Source organism: Peromyscus californicus, unplaced genomic scaffold (assembly GCF_007827085.1).
Source record: "Peromyscus californicus insignis strain IS unplaced genomic scaffold, ASM782708v3 Scaffold_4__1_contigs__length_199733344, whole genome shotgun sequence".
Lineage (NCBI taxonomy): Eukaryota > Metazoa > Chordata > Mammalia > Rodentia > Cricetidae > Peromyscus > Peromyscus californicus.
In genome coordinates this window covers 170,731,811-170,750,100 of record NW_026294562.1, presented here as the reverse complement: position 1 = coordinate 170,750,100, position 18,290 = coordinate 170,731,811, and the positions used below count along the sequence as shown (strand labels likewise).

General features: G+C 40.2%; 1 pseudogene; it reads left to right on the top strand.

Moving 5' to 3' along the window:
• The window catches only part of LOC128124072 (carcinoembryonic antigen-related cell adhesion molecule 1-like), a 33,055-nt pseudogene extending 15,017 nt beyond the window's left edge, over positions 1-18,038 (top strand).
• Positions 18,039-18,290: the final 252 nt, after the last annotated feature.

Genomic DNA, 18,290 nt, shown 5'->3' with positions numbered 1-18,290 from the left:
AACAACTCTCTCCCGTATGCAGAAGACCTTGTCCAGTCCCCTGGAGTCTCCACAGCCACTAGTCCACAGTTCATGAGTCTTCACCAGTTTGGCCGGTCATCTCTGCACATCTTCCCATCATGATCTAGATGTTCCCGCCTGTGGAATCCCTCTTCTCTCCTATTGACTGGATATTCCCAGAGGTCAGCCTGGCACCTGGCCGCCTCAGGCAGACCCCTGAGTCTGCCTCCATCAGTCACTGGATAGAAGCTCTATGATGACAGTTAGGGTATTCACTAGACCAGTCACCAGAGTAGATCAGTCCAGGCACCCCTTTGTTCACTGCCTTCAGTTCAGGGTGGGGTCATTCCTGTGGATTCCTGAGAGCTTCCCCGGCACCCTGGCTCTTCCCACTCCCATGATGTCTTCATCTATCATGGTATCTCTTTCTCTGCTCTCCCACTCTGTCCCTGCTCTAGCTTGACCCTCCCATTTCCCTATGTTCTCACCACCCATTCCTTGCTCTCCACCACCCTACCCCTAACCCCAGCCCGCTCATATAGATCCCATCCACTTCCACTTCTCTGGGCTATCTATGTAAACTTCCCGGGTCCCTCCCTGTCTGCTAGCCTCTCAGAAGCTGTGGGCTGCAGTCTGGCCTTCCCTTGCTCTACATCTAGTATCCACTTATGAGTGAATACATATCATGTTTGTCCTTCTGAATCTGGGTTACCTCACCCAAGATGATATTTTCTAGTTCCATCCATTTGCCTGTAAATTTCATAATATCATTGTTTTTCACTGCTGAATAGTACTCCAATGTGTATATGTGCCACATTTTCTTTATCCATTCTTCAGTTGAGGGGCATCTAGGTTGTTTCCAGGTTCTGGCTATTAGAAATAACGCTGATATATGAACATGTTGAGAGAGTGTCCTTGTAGTAAGATTGAGCATTCCTTTGGTATATGCCCAAGAGTGGTATAAGGGGTCTTGAGGAAGATTGATTCCAAATTTTCTGAGAAAGCGCCGTACTGATTTCTGAAGTGACTCTACAAGTTTACCTTCCCACCAACAGTGGAGGAGTGTTCCCCTTGCTCCACAGCCTTTCCAACATAAACTGTCTTCAGTGTTTTTGATGTTAGCCATTCTGACAGGTGTAAGATGGTATCTCAAGTTGTTTTGATTTGTATTTCCCTGATGACTAAGGATGTTGTGCAATTCCTTAAAAGTCTTTCAGCTATTTGAGATTCTTCTGTTGAGAATTCTCTGTTAAGTTTGTAGCCCATTTTTTAATTGGATTGTTCAGTACTTTGATGTCTAGCCCTTTGAGTTCTTTATATTTTGGAGATCAGACCTCTGTCAGATATGGGGTTGGTGAAGATCTTTTCCCATTCGGTAGGCTGTCATTTTGTCTTATTGACCATTTCCTTTGCCCTACAAATGCTTCTCAGTTTCAGGAGGTCCCACTTATTAATTGTTGCTCTCAGTGTCTGTGTTACTGGTGTTATATTTAGGAAGTGGTCTCCTGTGCTAATGTGTTGAAGACTACTCCTTACTTTTTCTTCTATCAAGTTCAGTGTAACTGGAATTAGGTTGAGGTCTTTGATCCACTAGGACTTGAGTTTTGTGCATAGTGACAGATAGGGATCTATTTGAAATCTTCTGCATGTTAACTCCAGTTATGCCAGCACCATTTGTTGAAGATTCTTCCTTTTTTCCATTGGACAGTTTTGGCTTCTTTGTCAAAAATCATATGTTCACAGGTGTGTGGATTAATGTCAAGGTCTTCAATTCGATTCCATTTGTTCACGTGTCGGTTTTTATGCCAGTACCAAGCTGTTTTTATTACTATAGCTCTATAGTAGAGCTTGAGTTCAGGGATCATGATGTCTCCAGGGTTTGCTTTATTGTGCAGGATTCTTTTAGCTATTCTAGGTTTTTTGTTTTTCCATATAAAGCTAAGTATTGTTCTTTCCAAGTCTCTGAAGAATGTTTGGGATTTTGATAGGGATTGCATTGAATCTTGAGATTGCTTTTGGTAAGTCTGCCATTTTTACTATGGTAATTCTACCTATCCATGAACATGGGAGACCTTTCCATTTCCTGATATCTTCTTCGATTTCTTTCTTCAGAGACTTAGAGTTCTTATCATACAGGTCTTTCACTTGCTTAGTTAGAGTTACCCCAAGGTATTTTATATTATTTGTGGCTATTGTAAACTGTGATGTTTCTCTGATTTCTTTCTCAGCCCATTTATCATTTGTATATAGGAGAGTTACTGATTTTTTTGAGTTAATCTTGTATCCTGCCACCTTACTTAAGAGTCTATGAGTTGTAGGAGTTCCCTGATAGAATTTTTGGGGTCACTTATGTATACTATAATATCGTCTGCAAATAGTGAAAGTTTGACTTATCCTTTGCAATTTGTATCCCCTTCATCTCCTTTTCTTGTCTTATTGCTCTAGCTAGAATTTCAAGCACTGTGTTGAATAAGTATGGGGAGAGTGGGCAGTCTTGTCTTGTTCCTGATTTTAGTGGAGTTACTTTGAGTTTCTCTCCATTTAATTTGATGTTGGTTGTTGGCTTGCTGTAAATAGCCTTTATTATGTTTAAGTATGTTCCTTGTATTCCTGATCTCTCTAGAACCTTTATCATGAAGGGGTGTTGGATTTTGTCAAAGGTTTTTTTCAGCATCTAATGAAATGATCATGTCTTTTTTTTCTTTCAGTTTGTTTATGTGGTGGATTACATTGACAGATTTTAGTATGTTGAACCATCCTTGCAACCCTGGAATGAAGCCTACTTTGTCATGGTGGATAATTTTTTGATGTTTTCCTGGATTTGTTTAGCCCGTATTTTATTGAGTATTTTTGCATCAATGTTCATGAGGGAGATTGGTCTGTAATGTCTTTCTTTGTTGCATCTTTGTGTGGTTTGTATATCAGGGTAACTGTAGCCTCATAAAAAGAGTTTGGCAATGTTCTTTCTGTTTCTATTGTGTGGAACAATTTAAAGATTATTGGTATTAGCTCTTCTGCTAGAATTCTCTGCTGATACCATCTGGTACTGGGCTTTTTTTGGTTGGGAGTCTATTAATGACGGTTTCTATTTCCTTAGGATTATTGGGCTATTTAAATTGTTTATCTGGTCTTGATTTAACTTTGGTATGTGGTACCTATCCAGAAAATCATCCATTTCTTTCAGATTTTTCAATTTTATGGAGTACAAGTTTTTGAAGTATGACCTGATGATTCTCTGGATTTCCTCACTGTCTGTTGTTATGTCTCCCTTTTCATTTGTGATTTTATTAATTTGGATGCTCTCTTTCTTCTTTTTGGTTAATTTGGATAAGGGTTTGTCTATCTTGTTGATTTTCTCCAAGAACCAACTCTTTGTTTCATTGATTCTTTGTAATGTTTGCTTTGTTTCTGTTTTATTGATGTCTGGCCTCAATTTGATTATTTCCTGTCATCTATTTCTCCTTGGTGAATTTGCTTCTTTTTGTTCTAGAGCTTTCAGGAGTGCTGTTAAGTCACTAGTGTGAGAATTCTCCAACTTCTTTATGGGGGCATTTAGTGCCATGAATTTTCCTCTTAACACTGCTTTCATACTCTCTCATAAATTTAGCTAGGTTGTACATTTGTTTTCATTGAAATCTAGGAAATCTTTAATTTCTTACTTTATTTCTTCCTTGACCCATTGGTGATTCAATTGGGCATTATTCAGTTTTCATGAGATTTAGGCTTTCTGTAAATTTTGTTGTTGTTGAAATCTAACTTTAAGTCATGGTGGTCTGATAAGATACAGGAAGTTGTTTCATTTTTTGTATCTGTTGAGATTTGCTTTGTGACCAAGCATGTAGTTGATTTTAGAGAAGGTTTCATGGGGTTCTGAGAAGAAGGTTTATTCTCTTATGTTAGGGTGGGATATTCTGTAGATACCTATTAAGTCCATTTGAGTCATAATGTCTCTTAGTTCCCTTATTTCTCTGCTAAGTTTCTGTCTGGCAGAACTGTCCATTGGTGAGAGTGAGGTGCTGAAGTCTCCCACTACTAGTGTATGGGGTTTGATGTGTGATTTAAGCTTTAGTAATGTTTCTTTTATGAATGTAGGTGCCCTTGTATTTGGGGCATAAATATTCAGAATTGAGATGTCATCTTTTCACATTTTCCCTGTGTAAATATGTAATGTCTTTCCTGATCTCTTTCGATTGATTATAATTTGAAGTCTATTTTGTTGGAAATTAGGATAGCTACACCAGCTTACTTCTTAAATCCATTTGGTTGGATAGTTTTTTCCCTGCCTTTTACTCTGAGGTAGTGTCTATCTTTGAAATTGAGGTGTGTTTCTTATATGCAACATAAGGATGCATCTTGTTTTTGTATCTATTATGTTAGCATGTATCTTTTTATAGGTGAATTGAGACCATTGATATGAATGACCAGGGATTGTTAATTCCTCTTATTGTTTGGTGGTAGTGTTGTATGTTTTCCTTCTTTGGTATTTGTTGGTGTGGGACTATCTATTGCCTGTGTTTTCATGGGTGTATCTAACTTCCTTAGGTTGGATTTTTCCTTCTAGTGCTTTCTGTGGGGCTCGATTTGTGGAAAGGTATTGTTTAAATCTGTTTTTATCATGGAATATTTTGTTTACTCCATCTATTTTGATTGAGAGTTTTGCTGGGTATAATAGTTTGTGTTGGCATCCATGGTCTCTTATTGCCTGCATAACAGGGCCTTCTGGCTTTTAGAGTCTCCATTGAGAAGTCAGGTGTTATTCTTATGGGTCTGCCTTTATATGTTACTTGGCCTTTTTCTTTTGCAGCTCTTAATATTTTTTCTTTATTCTGTATGTTTAGTGGTTTGATTATTATGTGGTGAGGGGACTTTTTTTTTGATCCAGTCTATTTGGTGTTCGGGAAGCTTCTTGTTTCTTTATAGGCATTTCCTTCTTTAGGTTGTGCAAGTTTTCTTCTATGATTTTGTTGAATATAATTTTTCGGCCCTTGAGTTGGTATTCTTTTCCTTCTTCTATCCCTATTATTCCTATGTTTGGTCTTTTCATGGTGTCCCAAATTTTTTGGATATTTTGTGTCATGACTTTGTTGGCTTTAGTGTTTTCTTTGACTGATGAATCTGTTTCCTCTATTGTATCTTCAATACCAGAGATCTGCTCTTCCATCTCTTGCATTCTGTTGGTTATGCTTGCATCTGTAGTTCCTGTTCATTTACTCATATTTTCCACTTCCCACATTCCCTCAGTTTGTGTCTTCTTTATTGTCTAGATTTCAGTTTTCAAATCTTGAACTGTTTCCCTCACTTGTTTAATTGATTTCTCTTGGCTTTCTTTAAGGGATTTACTGATTTCTTCCCATTTTTTGTTTGACTTTTCCTTTAATTCTTTAAGGAATTTTTTCATTTCCTCTTTAAAGATCTCTATCATGTTCTTAAGGTCATTTTTAAGGTCGATTTCTTCTGTTTCTTCTGTGTTGGTATGTCCAGGTCTTGCTGATGTAGGTTCTGACTGAGCTATATGGTTTTTATGTTGTTGACTGTATTTTTGCACTGGCACATCCCTATCTCTTTCTCCACTTGGTGCAAGTGGTGTCTGTGTCTGAGAGAACCTCTCTTGGTGTGATCGATACTCTTGGTCAAGTGGGAGCTGTTGGTCTAAACAGTGCTGATGGACTCTTTGTCTCAAGGGGTGTGTCTGTGTCTGAGAGAGCCTCTCTTGGTCTGATGGATACTCTTGGTCCAGTGGGAGCTCTTGGTCTAATTGGTACTGATGGACTCTTTGTCTCAGGGAGTAGCTCTTAGTCCAACTTGCGCTCATGGGCTCTGTCTCAGGAAGTAGCTGCAATCTCAGCACATGGGTGTGTTGGGAGGGGTGGTGTAGCTGGAGATTTCTCCAGTCTTGCCCAACACCACAGACTCCACAACAACTTATAAAATAATGACTGAGAAGCTCATATTAATTAAACTGCTCAGCCATTAGCTCAGGCCCACCATTGTCTAACTCTTACACTTAAAGTCAGCCTATTTCTGTTCATCTATATGTCATCACATGTTCCGTGGCTTTACCTGCTGCCTTTACATGCTGCTCCTTGGATGACAGGCTGGCATCTCCTCCCTCCAGCCTTCCACTTCCCAGACTTCTCTTCTTTCTTTGCCCCACCTATACTTCCTGCCTGGCTACTGGCCAAGCAGTTTTATTTATCAATCAATCATCCACAGAACTTCCCCCCCCCCTTTATTTTCAAAAGGAAGGTTTTAACTTTAACATATAACAAGCAAAACAATTATCAAGCAAGAATTACAGTTATAATATCTAGTTTATTTATAATATCTAGTCTATTTATATTTGGAAAAATTAAAGAAGATATCCTATCTATCTTATATTTGTGAGTCTAAGGTTTCATATCTAACTTATCCCTTACCGTAACTAAGGAAATTATACCACTACAGAGTGGAGCTTGTGGGTTACAGGGTCTGATGGGGAATGGTGGTAGTCTGACCTGTCTGTAATAGGTCTGCTTGCTGACTGGCCTGAAACTGGGATTGCAATGGGTGGTGGTGTGAGGGTGCAGGCATATGCCCCAGGGCCTAAAGCCTAGGAATTGATGTGTTTGGGTATGAGGATAAAGACTCACCTCTTATCCAATCGGGTGCTAGCAGGCTCTGTCTCAGGGAACAGTTGCAGTCTGGGAGGTTGGGTGAGAATTAAGGAGGTGGGGGTTTTGAGTTACAGGGTCTGGTGGGGCATGGTGGTAGTCTGACCTGTCTGCAGGAGGCCTGCCTATTGGCTTGAGACTGGGACTGCAATGGGTGGTGGTGTGGGCACACATGTTTGTGTCCCTGGGCCCCATGTAGACAAGGATTTACCTCTTAATCCAATCAAGTGCTGGCAGGCTCTTTTGGAGGGAACAGTTGCAGTCTTGGAGGGTGGGTTGGATTTAGGGGAGGTTGGACTTTTGGGTTACAAGGTCTGATGGGGGTTGGTGGTAATCTGACCTGTCTGCAGGAAGTCTGCCTGCCAACTGGCCTGTAACTGTGTCTGCAATGGGCAGTGGTGTGGGGGTACAGGGTTGTGACCCTGGGCCCAAATCCTAGGAGCTGGGGTGTTCGAGTATGAGGATAAAGACTTCTTAGGATACTCACTTCTTAGTCTGATCAGGTGCTGGTGGGCTCTGTTTCAGGGAACAGCTGCAGTCTCACAGACTCATAAGTTTTATAGTTTGATATGAATATAACATCACCTGTGCAATAAATGTATTAAAATATACACATATATACATACATATTATGATTGGTTTGGGGGACTGTGAGGAAACTATAATCTACAGTTAGTTCTGATAGTTAATCTGTATATATGATGAGGAACTCAGCTCAATCAATGAGTTCTGGATAAACAGAACACATATTTCCTGCTCTGCATGTCAGCTTTTGACTTCCATTGTGTCAGGTTAGAAGGCAAGCTAAAAGTGAAAGGCTGATGATCCATAGGGTGAGGAGGAATGGTGAAGAAGCAATCTTGTAAGTCTATGACAATTATATTTTGAATTCTAGGGGTGGCAGTGGGAGATGGCAAACTAGATTGTGAAGCTCCCCTTGGTTCCAATAAAGTTCATTTAATTTTTTAAGGTCTTGTAAAAGCCTGTAAGCCTGATTTTTTTCTAACCAACAAATATTGGGGTGACTCAAGGGCTGGTGGGAGGCTTTATATGCCCTATTTTTAAGCTTCTCTTCCACCAGACAAGTAGCAGCTACAATTCTCTGAGCATTCAAAGTCCAATACTTAACCCACATAGGAGCATCAGATTTCCAAGTAGTGGGGTCAGCAGTCAACAGTGTCCCCTTGGGTAAATTTTGATACCCTAGGCCATGTCTATCATTTATAATTTCTAGAATAATGGGCTCAATTATGCCTTTTGTTTGTTTACCCAAGTTCTTTAAAGTTAAACACTCATCTCTAGCATTTGAGCTGATATTAGTCCATAGCAGAGATTAATGATACACAAATTAATTGCAGCATGTCTCTTCCCCACAGAGTGTTAGGTATGAAGGGGATGACCTTTGGGCAGAATATGCCATAATATTATCTATCTGACCATTTTAATATTTCTGAGCTTTTGGTTAGCTTGACCTAGACCAATAAGAGATGAAGGAGTAATAGTTGTCTTAAGTACTTGGCCAACCATTTCCTGAAATGCAAGAAGTGTCTATGCTTATATCTAGCAAATCAATTATTTTCTTTCCCTGTATTTTAAGGGTTTAGTTGGTCTGGAATATTTAATTTCCTGAACCCAGAAGACCATAAAACTTGAATCCAAACTGGCAGCTCCCTTAGGCACTGCCCTGTAGATTCTGAATTGTTTTTGTAGGAGGTTTACAATAATCTTAATTTTCCCAGTAAAGTCAGGATCAATCATTCCTTGGACAATTATTATACATTGTACAATGGAGAAGCTATGGCCTTTATTAGCCGCAGGTCTTTTCTGGAGGACATCTGTAGAGTACTGTATTAATGCATATATAAGTATACTTCTAAAGCCTATATATCTCAGATCTCAAGAAAAACTTTATCCATAGATCTAAATTAAGTATACATCTTCAGTATCTCTAGGTTATTTACTGAGATGTGGGTATCATTTATACCATATTTAGATGTTTATATGTTATATTTGTCTATCCCAATAACTGACAATTCATATATCATAAGTTATTTTTAACTTTCCTAAACAGTCTCTATATCTAAACTTTCATACCCTTATAAAAACATTACATCCAAAAGCATTTATGTATTTAATTAGTCAGGAGACATAGGTGATTGATTATTGAGAACAGTCAATGTAAAGTGAATTTCTTTTAATGAGGAAACAGTAAAAGTCTTTTGAAATCTGTTTGGTGAGCTATCTTTTATTGAAAATTGGATAGCAAGGCAAATTATATTTAGACCTGGTAAATGGAAATATATTCTAAATGATCTCAGAGTATAATTTCACTAAACCCTGGCAGTAAGAGGCATGGCATAGTTCAAAGTGGGAAGCTTAAACATTTTTAAAATGTCATGGGTAAAGTAAGAAATTTATTCTATTAATATTCAGCATACTTAGCCTGTTTCCAAACATAGTTTTGTATAGAGAATTTGATCATTTATAAGATGATCAAGCTTTAACTTGTATCCTAATAGCTCTCTTTTATAGTTTATAAGTTACATATGACTTATCCTTAGAGAACGTACAGTTTAGGTCAGCCAATCATGTGCATTTTTACAATGACTACTGGTGTTAAGCATGTTTTTGTTTTTTGGTTGTGAGACAGAGTCTCACTATATACTCCTGACTGGACAGCCTGGAATTCCCAGAGTACTGGGATTTAATGTGTGCACCACCATACCTGGCCAATATGCATTTCTTTTTTCTTTTTTTCACTTTTGGTTTTTCAAGACAGGGTTTCTCTGTGTAGCCCTGGTTGTCTTGGAACTCACTTTGTAGACGAGTCTGTGTGGAACTCACAGAGAGTTCATGTGCCACTACACGTGACCCCATAGAATTTCTTTTCTTTTCTTTCCTTTTTCTTTTTTTTTTTTTTTTTTTTTTTTTGGTTTTTTTCCAGATAGGGTTTCTCGTGTAGTTTTGGTGCCTGTCCTGGATCTCACTCCGTAGACCAGACTGGCCTTGAACTCTCAGAAATCTGCCTGCCTCTGCCTCCCAAGTGCTGGGGTCAAAGGCATGTGCCTGGCTACCATAGCATTACTTTATGTGTTGTTCTAGTTAGCTTTCCAGTAACTGTGATGAAATGCCACAACCCAAACCAACTTGGTAGTTAGGGGTTTATTCAGCTTAAACTTCTTGATCAGGGTGTGTCATTGAGGGAAGTGCAGGCAGGAACCATAGGAAAAGTTCCTGGCTTGCTCCCACAACTTGCTCAGCTGCTTTTCTTTTTTTTGTTGTTCTTTTTTTGTATTTAATAATTTAATTTAATTCTACGTATCAGCCATGGATTCCCCTGTCATTTCCCCCTCTTTCCCCCATCCCACCCCCCATTCCCATCTCCTCCAGGGCAAAGAATCCCCTGGGGATTCACCTCAACCTGGCAGATTCAATCCAGGCAGGTCCAGTCCCCTCCTCCCAGGCTGAGCAAAGTGTCCCTGCATAAACCCCAGGTTCCAAACAGCCAGCTCATGCACTAAGGACAAGTCCCGGTCCCACTGCCTGGGTGCCTGCTAAACAGTTCAAGCTAATCAACTGTCTCACTTATCCAGAGGGCCTGATCTAGTTGGGGACTCCTCAGCTATTTGTTCATAGTTCATGTGTTTCCATTAGTTTGGCTATTTGTCCCTGTGCTTTCTCCAATCTTGGTCTCAACAATTCTTGCTCATATAATCCCTCCTCTTTCTTGCCAATTGGACTCCTGGAGCTTCACCTGGAGCCTGGCTGTAGATCTTTGCATCCACTTCCTTCAGTCATTGGATGAGATTTCTAGCATGCCAGTTAGGGTGTTTGGCCATCCTATCACCAGAGTAGGTCAGTTCAGGCTTTCTCTCCACCATTGCCAGTAGTCTATTGTGGAGGTATCTTTGTGGATTTCTGGGGACCTCTCTAGTACTTTGCTTCTTCCTATTCTCATGTGGTCTTCATTTGTCATGGTCTCTTATTCCTTGTTTTGCCTCTCTGTTCTTGATCTAGCTGGGATCTCCCGCTCCCCTAAGCTCTCTTTCCCTTGAAACTTGCCCTTCATTACCCCCACTCATGTCCAGGTTGTTCTTGTAAATCTCATCCATTTCTCTGTCATTGGGTGGTCCCTGTGTCTTTCTTAGGGTCTTGTTTTCTAGGTAGCCTCTCTGAAGTTGTGAGTAGCAGTCTAGTCGTCTTTGTTTTACATCTAGTATCCTCCTATGAGTGAGTACATGTTTGTCTTTCTGAGTCTGGGTTACCTCACTCAGGATGATTTTTTCTAGATCCATCCATTTGTCTGCAAACCTCATGATGTCATTGTTTTTCTCTGCTGAGTAGTACTCCATTGTGTATATGTACCACATTTTCTTTATCCATTCTTCAGTTGAAGGTCATCTAGGTTGTTTCTAGGTTCTGGCTATTACAAACAATGCTGATATGAACATAGCTGAGCAAGTGCCCTTGTAGTATGATTGAGCATGACTTGGGTATATGCCCAAGAGTGGTATAGCTGGATCTTGGGGGAGATGGATTCCCAATTTTCTAAGAAAGCGCCATATTGATTTCCAAAGTGGCTGTACAAGTTTGCATTCCCACCAGCAGTGGAGGAGAGTTCCCCTTGCTCCACATCTTCTCCAGCATAAGCTGTCTTCAGTGTTTTTGATTTTAGCCATTCTGACAGGTGTAAGGTGGTATCTCAGATTCATTTTCATTTGCATTTCCCTGATGATTAGGAATGTTGAGCAATTCCTTAAATGTCTTTCAGCCATTTGAACTTCCTCTGTTGAGAATTCTCTGTTTAGTTCTATAGCCCATTTCTTAATTGGACTGTTGGGCATTTTGATATCTAATTTCTTCAGTTCTTTATATATACTGGATATCAGCCCTCTGTCAGATATTGGGTTGGTGAAGACCTTTTCCCATTCTGTAGGCTGTCATTTTGTCTTGTTGACCATGTCCTTTGCTCTACAAAAGCTGCTCAGTTTCAAGAGGTCCCATTGGTTGATTGTTTCTCTCAGTTTCTGTGCTACTGGTGTTATATTTAGGAAGTGATCTCCTATGTCAATGCATTCAAGACTACTTTCTACTTTCTCTTCTATCGGGTTCAGACTCGGACTTATGTTTTGTGCACGGTGATAGATATGGATCTATTTGCAGCCTTCTACAGGTTGACATCCAGTTATATCAGCACCATTTGTTGAAGATGCTTTCTTTTTACTATTGTACAGTTTTGGCTTCTTTGTCAAAAATTATATGTTCATAGGTGTGTGGATTAATGTCAGGGTCTTCAATTTGATTCCATTAGTCCACATGTCAGTTTTTATGCCAGTACCAAGCTGTTTTTATTACTGTAGCTCTATAGTAGACCTTGAGGTCAGGGATCGTGATGCCTCCATAGTTTGTTTTATTGTGCAGGATTCTTTTGGTTATCCTGGGTTTTTTGTTTTTCCATATGAAGTGGAGTATTATTCTTTCCAGGTCTGTGAAGAATTGTGTTGGTATTTTGATGGGGATTGCATTGAATCTGGAGATTGCTTTTGGTAAGATTGCCATTTTTACTATGTTAATCCTGCCCATCCATGAGCATGGGAGATCTTTTCATTTTCTGACATCTTCTTCAATTTCTTTTTTCAGGGACTTAAAGTTCTTGTCATACAGGTCTTTCACTTGCTTAGTTAAGGTTACCCCAAGGTATTTTATATCATTTGTGGCTATTGTAAAGGGTGATGTATCTCTGATTTCCTTCTTAGCCTGTTTTTCAACTGTATAAAGGAGGACTACTGATTTTTTTGAGTTGATCTTGTATCTTGCTATGTTGCTGATGGTGTTTATAAGCTGTATGAGATCCTTGGTTGAATTTTTGGGGTCACTCATGTATACTATCATATCATCTGCAAATAGGGAAAGCTTGACTTCTTACTTTCCAATTTGTATTCCCTTAATCTCCTTATATTGTCTTATTGCTCTGACTAGAACTTCAAGTACTATATTGAATAAGTATGGAGAGAGTGGACAGCCTTGCCTTGTTCCTGATTTTAGTGGAATCGCTTTGAGTTTCTCTCCATTTAATTTGATGGTTGTTGGCTTGCTGTAAATTGCCTTTATTATGTTTAGGTATGTTCCCTGTATTCCTGATCGCTCCAAGACCTTTATCATGAAGGGGTGTTGGATTTTGTCAAATGCCTTTTCTGCATCTGGTGAGATGATCATGTGTTTTTTTTTCTTTGAGTTTGTTTATATGGTGTATTAGATTGATGGACTTTCGTATGTTGAACCACTCTCGCATCCCTGGGATGAAGCCTACTTGGTCATGGTGGATAATTGTTTTGATGTGTTCTTGGAGTCTGTTTGCCAGTATTTTATTGAGTATTTTTGCATCAATGTCCATGAGGGAGATTGGTCTGTAGTTCTCTTTCTTTGTTGCATCTTTGTTTGGTTTAGGAATCAGGGTAATTGTAGCCTTGTAGGAGTTTGGTAAAGTTCCTTCTGCTTCTATTATGTGGAACAATTTAAAGAGTGTTGGTATTAACTCTTCTTTGAAGATCTGGTACAATTCTGCATTGAAGACATCTGGTCCTGGGCTTTTTTTGGTTGGGAGATTTTAATGACTGATTCTATTTCCATAGGGGTTATTGGACTATTTAAATAGTTTACCTGGTCTTGATTTAACTTAGGTATGTGGTACCTATCCAGAAAATTATCCATTTCTTTTAGATTTTCCAATTTTTTGGAGTACAAGTTTTTGAAGTATGACCTGATGATTCTCTGGATTTCCTCACTGTCTGTTGTTATGTCTCCCTTTTCATTTGTGATTTTGTTAATTTGGATGCTCTCTCTCTCTGTCTTTTGGTTAGTTTGCATAAGGGCTTATCTATCTTGTTGATTTTCTCAAAGAACCAACTCTTTGTTTCATTAATTTTTTGTATTGTTCTCTTTGTTTCTATTTTATTGATTTCAGCTACCAATTTGGTAATTTCCTGGCATCTATTCTTCCTGGGAAACTTTGCTTCTTCTTGTTCTAGAGCTTTCAGATGTGCTGTTAATTCACTAGTGTGAGATATCTCCAACTTCTTTATGTGGGCATTTAGTGCTATGAATTTCCCTCTTAGCAGTGCTTTCATAGTGTCCCATGAGTTTGCGTATGTTGTGTATTCATTTTCATTGATCTCTAGGAAGTCTTTAATTTCTTTCTTTATTTCTTCCTTAACCCATTGGTGATTCAGTTGAGCATTATTCAGTTTCCATGAGATTGTAGGCTTTCTGTAGTTTTTGTTGTTGTTGAAAGCTAACTTTAAACCATGGTGGTCTGATAGAACACAGTAGGTTATTCCAATTGTTTTGTATCTGTTGAGATTTGCTTTGTGGCCAAGTTTGTGGTCAGTTTTAGAGAAGGTCCCATGGGGTGCTGAGAAGAAGATATATTCTTTTTTGTTAGGATGGAATGTTCTATTGATATTGATTAAGTCCATTTGAGTCATAACATCTGTTAAGTCCTTTTTTTCTCTGTTAAGTTTCGATTTGGAATATTTGTCCAGTGGTGAAAGTGGGGTGTTGAAGTCTCCCACTATTAATGTGTTGGGTTTTATATGTGATTTAAGCTTTACTAATTTTCTTTTACATATGTGGGTGCCCTTGTATTTGCGGCACAAATGTTCAGAATTGAAGCTTCAACTTGGTGGATTTTTCTTGTGATGAGTATGTAAAGCCCTTCTTGATCTCTTTTGATTGATTTTAGTTTGAAGTCTATTTTGCTGGATATTAGGATGGCTACACCCACCTGCTTCTTAAAAACATTTGATTGAAAAGTCTTTTCCCAGCCTTTCATTCTTAGGTAGTGTCTATCTTTGAATTTGAGGTGTGTTTCTTGTATGCAGCAGAAAGATGGGTCCTGCTTCCATATCCATTCTTGTTAGCCTGTGTCTTTTTATAGATGAATTAAGTCCATTGATATTAAGGAATATTAATGACCAGTGATTGTTTATTCCTGTTATTTTTTTGGTGGTAGTGTGTGAGTACTTCTCTTCTTTGGGGTTTACTGCTGTGGTGTTATCTATTGCCTGTGTTTTCGAGGGTGTATCTGACTTCCTTAGGTTGGAATTTTCCTTCTAGTACTTTCTGTATGGCTGGGTTTGTGGATAAGTATTGTTTAAATCTGGCTTTGTCTTGAAATGTGTTGTTCACTCCGTCTATGATGACTGAAAGTTTTGCTGGGTATACTAGTCTAGGCTGGCATCCATGGTCTCTTAGTGTCTGCATTACATCTGTCCAGGTCTTTCTGGCTTTCAATGTCTCCATTGAGAAATCGGGTGTTATTCTGATGGATTTGCCTTTTTAAGTCACTTGGCCTTTTTCCTTTGCTGTTGTTAATATTCTTTCTTTATTCTGTAGATTTAGTTGTTTAATTATTATGTGGTGAGGCGACTATTTTGGGGGGTCTACTCTGTTTGGTGTTCTATAGGCTTCCTGTACCTTCATAGGCATTTCCTTCTTTAAGTTGGGAAAGTTTTCTTCTATGATCTTGTTGAATATATATTTTCTGTGCCTTTGAGTTGGTATTTTTCTCCTTCCTCTATCCCTATTATTTGTAGGTTTGGTCTGTTCATGGTGTCCCAAATTTCTTGGACATTTTGGGTCATGACTTTGTTGGCTTTAGTGTTTTCTTTGACTGTTGGATCTATTTCTTCTACTGTATCTTCAACACCAGAGATCCTCTCTTCCATCTCTTGCATTCTGTTGGTTATACTTGCATCTGAAGTTCCTGTTCGTTTACTCAGATTTTCTATTTCCAGCATTCCCTGTTTGTGTCTTCTTCATTGTTTCTATTTCCCTTTTCAGATCTTGGACTGTTTCCCTCATGTGTTCTTTTGCTTTTTCATGATTTTTTTTCAGGGATTTATTGTTTTCTTTGCTTTATTTGTCCTTTCCTCTAGTTTTTTTTGTAGCGTTCTTCCCATTTTTTGTTTGTTCCTCCAATTCATTTTGGATTTTTTTCTTTATAAGCCTCTAGCATCTTCATGATGTTATTCATAAGGTTGCTTTCTTCTGCTTCTTCCATTTTGTGATGTTCAGGTCTAGCTGTTGGAGGAGGCCTAGGTTCTGGTGATGCTGTATTGCTCTTTATTTTGTTGTATGTACTTCTGCCTTGATGTCTGCCCATCTCCTTATGGATTTGTTCTTGGCCTTATCAGCACTCTTGGTCCAGACAGAGCTGACAGATTCAGGAAGTCTCTCTCTGGTCCTGACAGAAGCTCTGGGCCAGATGGGAGCTGGGGGCTGGTCTCTGAGTCTCAGGCAGTGGCTGGGGTCTTGGGTCTATGGGTGTGGGGGCAGGGCACGTAGATTACAGGGTATGCCTGGGGTCTTGGAAAAGGGAAACCTTCCCAGTGGATGTGGGGGTGGGGTCCTGCCTGATGGCCAGAACCTGGGGCCAAGTTGGGCAGCTCCTCCCCGGAGTGCAGCCAGTGTTCTTAATCACTGAGCCATCTCTCCCACCACAGTCCAGGGATTATTTCCTGCAGGCAAATACTAGTAGACACTGCTTGGTGGAAGGTCAGGTCATTGTTCACATTTAAGGTTATTTTACAGACCTAGCAATGATCATTTACCATGTGTCCTATTATAGGGAAACTTAGACAGGAAACACAGTGGTTGAGTCAGGGTCACATAGGCCATCAGTGGCACAAGCTATTAGTCCACATAACATCTCCAGCCTCCCCACCATGAAGACCTACTAGGTGACCTTCACTCCTCTAGATCATTTCATAGATTTGGGACTCTTATAGGGCTACCAGATTCATGTCAATCAACATCAAACACCTGACAAGAATAGCCCAACTGTGGCCCAGCCTGAACTAAATGTCAGGCAGATCCTGAGCCTTGTGAGATCTCGGACAGGCTGTTAGGTTTCTCAGGGAAGCTTAATCATAACCTATCTGTAGGACAGTCCTGAACAGCAAAGGCTGGGAGGGCTTTGGTCTACACACAGTAGGGGAAGTCAGTGTAGCTGGAGAGACCTGAACCTTGTATCTCAAGGCAGGCAATGGGTCAGTGAGGACCAGGAGATAAAATGAGGTCTCTGATTCCAAGTCTTGAGTCTGACCATCACCAAACACTGCAGCCCAGTTCACTCATGAGAAAGTCTTTTCTGCTCCCATACACAGCACAGGAGGCCCCATTATCTCTGAGCACCCAGCCACTCCACCTGCCTCTAATTTGCTTCCTACCTGATTCTTTAAGGATCTGGGCAGGCTGGAAGTTAAGAGACTGTCTCTGGTCATAAGAGGACTTTGCAAAAATCAGAAGTACCACACATGACAATCATCTCTCTGTGGTCAGCATAGCACTGCTACCCAAGCTCAACCTCACAACCAACAATTCCAATCCCATGAAGGGTGAGGACTCAGTAGCATTAATGTGTGAGCCTGAGACTCAGAATACAGCCTACCTGTGGAGGATAAATGACCACAGACTCTCAAAAGAGGACAGGCTGAAGCTGTCTGAGGACAACAGGACTCTCACATTACTCAGTGTTGTGAGGACTGACACAGGACCCTATGAATGTGAACCTGGAACCCAGTGAATGCCTCCCCAAGTGACCCATTCTCTCTGAACATCACCTGTAAGTATTTTCTGTTTCATCCTGGCCCTAACTGCCTAAATACAGAGGGCTAGAGCTATACCATGCTCGGTCCCAGTCCCCTTGGGTTCATGACACAGACCTACCACACAGATTCCTAGGCTGCCAGGGCATCCTGTACAGCCAAAACATATGTGGACAGGCCCAGCATTGAGCTTGAATGGGCTGCAGGGACTTCTGCCTAGAGAGACTCAGGGTGATGGAGACAGGGGACAAGTCAGACTCAGTCTCAGTGCACACATGAGTGTGCAGTGGGATGTTTGTGTGTTGTGCTTAAGATAGATCGGGGCTTGTGCATGCTGAATAAGTACTCTTCTGCTAATCTGCACCCCAGCTCTGGGTAGGACCTGCTCAACTAAGGTAAAAGCACAGCTCAAAGAGATACTATGTCCTTCTACCGACTAGGATTTCCCCTTCCCTCTGCTGACATCATGTGTGATTTTATTCTATTTTCTCCAGTTGGTCCTGATGTCCAGATCATATCCCCCTCAAATATTCATTCCCATTCAAGGAGAAACCTCACATCTCCTGCCACACAGATGCTAACCCACCTGCACAGTACTCTTGGTTTGTAAATGAAGAGCTCCAGTCATCCTCCCAAGAGCACTATATTCCCAACATCAATACTAGTAAGAGTGGATCTTATACCTTCCTGGTCTATAACTGTCACTGTCCTCAGTAAGAACACAATCAAAAACAATATAGTCCTTACTAAGTGGATCTCTGAAATATCAGTACCAGGTTAGGAGTGGAGCCTTTTGGCTTTCTGCGAAGGTGCAGAAGCATTTAATTTCCAGCCCAGGACTATGGGAACAAGCAAAACTCAGTCTTCCCCCAAGCCTCCTGCTCCATCCCCATGTCTAATGGCCTCCCAGTTCTTTGGTTCCTGGCCGATAGGGATGGAGCTTGCAAAGAGAGGAGGAGGTTTTCCCAGTCTTGGAAAGTCTTCAGTTATGTGAGGGACTTTGCATGGTTAGGAGAGCCTCAAGGTCAAGAAT